Source organism: Pleurodeles waltl, chromosome 6 (assembly GCF_031143425.1).
Source record: "Pleurodeles waltl isolate 20211129_DDA chromosome 6, aPleWal1.hap1.20221129, whole genome shotgun sequence".
Lineage (NCBI taxonomy): Eukaryota > Metazoa > Chordata > Amphibia > Caudata > Salamandridae > Pleurodeles > Pleurodeles waltl.
This window is the reverse complement of record NC_090445.1, coordinates 80403382-80407652: the sequence shown is the minus strand read 5'-3', so window position 1 is coordinate 80407652 and position 4271 is coordinate 80403382. Positions and strand designations below refer to the sequence as shown.

The following is a 4271-nucleotide window of genomic DNA, read 5'->3' as shown; positions in this document are numbered from 1 at the left end:
ATCAGTCTCTCTGGAGCTCACTCTGGTACATACATGCATCTGTCCTCTCAACCTGTCTCTGGGCACATACTTAAATGTCCAGTAGAGAACAGTGTGAACTCTCCCTGTTTCGCGAGGTGGCAGTCAGCCTCCAGAGCTGTGTTTGGGAGGCTGCCGGAATGGCCGAGCGGTGTGAGGCGCCGCATTCAAGAGCAGTATCTTCCCCAGTCCTGTGATCAAATACCGCTGCCAACGTAAAGTAGTTTTCATACCTTCTTTAATCATAACACCAGCGGGGATTAGACCTTAAAATCCTCTTTTTGAAAGGATGGGGGGGGACAGGACGGAGCGGAGCGGACTACAAGCTCGCTGTAAGCACAGGCGGCTCAGGCTACGAAAGGGCGCAGGAAAGGCTTGGCCTAGGACCGCTCCCAGCGGCGCCTCCCAGGGCGGGAAGTGCTGCGTTGTGTGGAGTCCTGTGGGACTCGTGAGGCAAACTGCAGGATGTGTGTGTGTGTGTAGTTTTAAGCCTCAGCAAAATATCTGAAAAAGGTGAGAGGTAATGTTAAACCCGAAAATGGAGAAGCCTTTAAAAATGATCACACCCAACGTGGGGCTCGAACCCACGACCCTGAGATTAAGAGTCTCATGCTCTACCGACTGAACTAGCCACGCTGCTGTGCCTATGGCATTTCACACAGCCTCTGTGTGTTCTTTGTGAGGAAGTAGTGTGTGGTTATCCCAGGAGGCCCCTTTGTTTCATTTTCTCTGCTGCTGACTCGACACAGGCACCTTTCTCTTTCTCCATCTCTCGCTCTACCCCAGTCTTATGTCCCCATCAGTCTCTCTGGAGCTCACTCTGGTACATACATGCATCTGTCCTCTCAACCTGTCTCTGGGCACATACTTAAATGTCCAGTAGAGAACAGTGTGAACTCTCCGTGTGTCGCGTGGTGGCAGTCATCCTCCAGAGGTGTGTTTCGTAGGCTGCCGGAATGGCCGCGCAGTGTAAGGCACCCCATTCAAATGCAGTGTTTTCCCCAGTCCCGTGATCAAATCCTGCTGGCGACATAAAGTAGTTTTCATATCTACTTTAATCATAACACCAGCGGGGAAAAGACCTTAAACTCCTCTTTTTGAAAGGATGGGGGGACAGGACGGACCGGAGCGGACTCCGAGCTCGCTGTAAGCACGGGCGGCTCAGGCTAGGAAAGGGTGCAGGAAAGGCTCGGCCTAGGACCGCTCCAAGCGGCGCCTCCCAGGGTGGGAGGTGCTGCGTTGTGTGGAGTCCTGTGGCAATTGTGAGGGAAACTGCAGGATGTGTGTGTGTGTAGTTTTAAGCCTCAGCGAAATATCTGAAAAAGGTGAGAGTTAATGTTAAACCCGAAAATGGATAAGCCTCTAAAAAGCATCACACCCAACGTGGGGCTCAAACCCACGACCCTGAGATTCAGAGTCTCGTGCTCTACCGACTGAGCTAGCCCGGCTGCTGTGCCTGTCGTTTCACACACCCTCTGTGTGTTCTTTGTGAGGAACTAGTGTGTGGTTATCCGAGGAGGCCCCTTTGTTTCATTTTCTCTGCTGCTGACTCGACACAGGCACCTTTCTCTTTCTCCATCTCTCGCTCTACCCCAGTCTTATGTCCCCATCAGTCTATCTGGAGCTCACTCTGGTACATACATGCATCTGTCCTCTCAACCTGTCTCTGGGCACATACTTAAATGTCCAGTAGAGAACAGTATGAACTCTCCCTGTTTCGCGAGGTGGCAGTCAGCTTCCAGAGCGGTGTTCCGGAGGCTGCCAGAATGGCCGAGCGGTGTAAGGCGCCACATTTAAGAGCAGTATCTTCCCCAGTCCGGTGATCCAATCCTGCTGCCAACATAAAGTAGTTTTCATACCTACTTTAATCATAACACCAGAGGGGATGAGACCTTAAACTCCTCTTTTTGAAAGGATGGGGGGGGGACAGGACGGACCGGAGCGGACTCCGAGCTCGCTGTAGGCACGGGCGGCTCAGGCTAGGAAAGGGCGCAGGAAAGGCTCGACCTAGGACCGCTTCCAGCGGCGCCTCCCAGGGCGGGAAGTTCTGCGTTGTGTGGAGTCCTGTGGGAATTGTGTGGCAAACTGCAGGATGTTTGTGTGTGTAGTTTTAAGCCTCAGCGAAATAGCTGAAAAAGGTGAGAGTTAATGTTAAACCCGAAAATGGAGAAGCCTTTAAAAAGCATCACGCCCAACATGGGGCTCTAACCCACGACCCTGAGATTAAAAGTCTCATGCTCTACCGACCTAGCTAGCCGGGTTGCTGCGCCTATGTCATTTCACACACCCTATGTGTGTTCTTTGTGAGGAAGTAGTGTGTGGTTATCCCAGGAGGCCCCTTTGTTTCATTTTCTCTGCTGCTGAGTAGACACAGGCACCTTTCTCTTTCTCCATCTCTCGCTCTACCCCAGTCTCATGTCCCCATCAGTCTCTCTGGAGCTCATTCTGGTACATACATGCATCTCTCCTCTCAACCTGTCTCTGGGCACATACTTAAATGTCCAGTAGAGAACAGTGTGAACTCTCCCTGTTTTGCAAGGTGGCAGTCAGCCTCCAGAGCTGTGTTCTGAAGGCTGCCGAAATGGCTGAGCGGTGTAAGGCACCACATTCAAGAGCAGTATCTTCCCCAGTCCGGTGATCAAATCGTGCTGCCGACATAAAGTAGTTTTCATACCTACTTTAATCATAACACCAGCGGGGATGAGACCTTAACTCCTCTTTTTGAAAGGATGGTGGGGACAGGACGGACCGGAGCAGACTCCCAGCTCGCTGTAAGCACAGGCAGCTCAGGCTAGGAAAGGGCGCAGGAAAGGCTCGGCCTAGGACCGCTCCCAGTGGCGCCTCCCAGGCGGGAAGTGCTGCGTTGTGTGGAGTCCTGTGGGAATCATGAGGCAAACTGCAGGATGTGTGTGTTTGTAGTTTTAAGACTCAGCTAAATATATCTGAAAAAGGTGAGAGTTAATGTTAAACCCGAAAATGGAGAAGCCTTTAAAAAGCAACACACACAACGTGGGGCTCGAACCCACGCCCTTGAGATTAAGAGTCTCATGCTCTACCGACTGAGCTAGCCAGGCTGCTGTGTCTATGTCATTTCACACACCCTCTGTGTGTTCTTTGTGAGGAAGTAGTGTGTGGTTATCCCAGGAGGCCCCTTTGTTTCATTTTCTCTGCTGCTGACTCGACACAGGCACCTTTCTCTTTCTCCATCTCTCGCTCTACCCCAGTCTTATGTACCCATCAGTCTCTCTGAAGCTCACTCTGGTACATACATGTATCTGTCCTCTCAACCTGTCTCTGGGCACATACTTAAATGTCCAGTAGAGAAGATTGTGAACTCTCCCTGTTTCGAGAGGTGGCAGTCAGCCTCCAGAGCCGTGTTCAGGAGACTGCCGGAATGGCCGAGCGGTGTAAGGTGCCACATTCAAGAGCAGTATCTTCCCCAGTCCTGTGATCAAATACCGCTGCTGACATAAAGTAGTTTTCATACCTACTTTAATCATAACACCAGCGGGGATGAGACCTTAAACTCCTCTGTTTGATAGGATGGGGGGGAACAGGACGGACCGGAGCGGACTCCGAGCTCACTGTAAGCACGGGCGGCTCAGGCTAGGAATGGGCGCAGGAAAGGCTCGGCCTAGGACCGCTCCCAGCGGCGTCTCCCAGGGCGGGAAGTGCTGCGTTGTGTGGAGTCCTGTGGGAATCGTGAGGCAAACTGCAGGATGTGTGTGTGTGTAGTTTTAAGCCTCAGCGAAATATCTGAAAAAGCTTAGAGTTAATGTTGAACCCGAAAATGGAGAAGCCTTTAAAAAGCATCACAACCAACATGGGGCTCAAATCCACGACCCTGAGATTAAAAGTCTCATGCTCTACCGACTGAGCTAGCCGGGCTGCAGTGCCGATGTTATTTCATACACCCTCTGTGTGTTCTTTGTGAGGAAGTAGTGTGTGGTTATCCCAGGAGGCCCCTTTGTTTCATTTTCTGTGCTGCTGACTCGACACAGGCACCTTTCTCTTTCTCCATCTCTCGCTCTACCCCAGTCTTATGTCCCCATCAGTCTCTATGGAGCTCACTCTAGTACATACATGCATCTGTCCTCTCAACCTGTCTCTGGGCACATACTTAAATGTCCAGTAGAGAACAGTGTGAACTCTCCCTGTGTCGCGAGGTGGCAGTCAGCCTCCAGAGCTGTGCTCCACAGGCTGCCGGAATGGCCGAGCGGTGTAAGGTGCCACATTCAAGAGCAATATCTTCC

General features: G+C 51.7%; 3 non-coding genes across 3 annotated transcripts; all 3 read right to left on the bottom strand.

Moving 5' to 3' along the window:
• Positions 1 to 1393: 1393 nt before the first annotated feature.
• Positions 1394 to 1466, bottom strand: TRNAQ-CUG (transfer RNA glutamine (anticodon CUG)). Its single transcript has one exon. It is a non-coding gene; the product is annotated as a tRNA-Gln (tRNA).
• A 740-nt stretch (positions 1467 to 2206) lies between these two features.
• On the bottom strand, positions 2207 to 2279 carry TRNAK-UUU (transfer RNA lysine (anticodon UUU)). The gene has a single exon. It is a non-coding gene; the product is annotated as a tRNA-Lys (tRNA).
• A 1547-nt stretch (positions 2280 to 3826) lies between these two features.
• On the bottom strand, positions 3827 to 3906 carry TRNAK-UUU (transfer RNA lysine (anticodon UUU)). Its single transcript has one exon. It is a non-coding gene; the product is annotated as a tRNA-Lys (tRNA).
• Between the last annotated feature and the right edge of the window lie 365 nt (positions 3907 to 4271).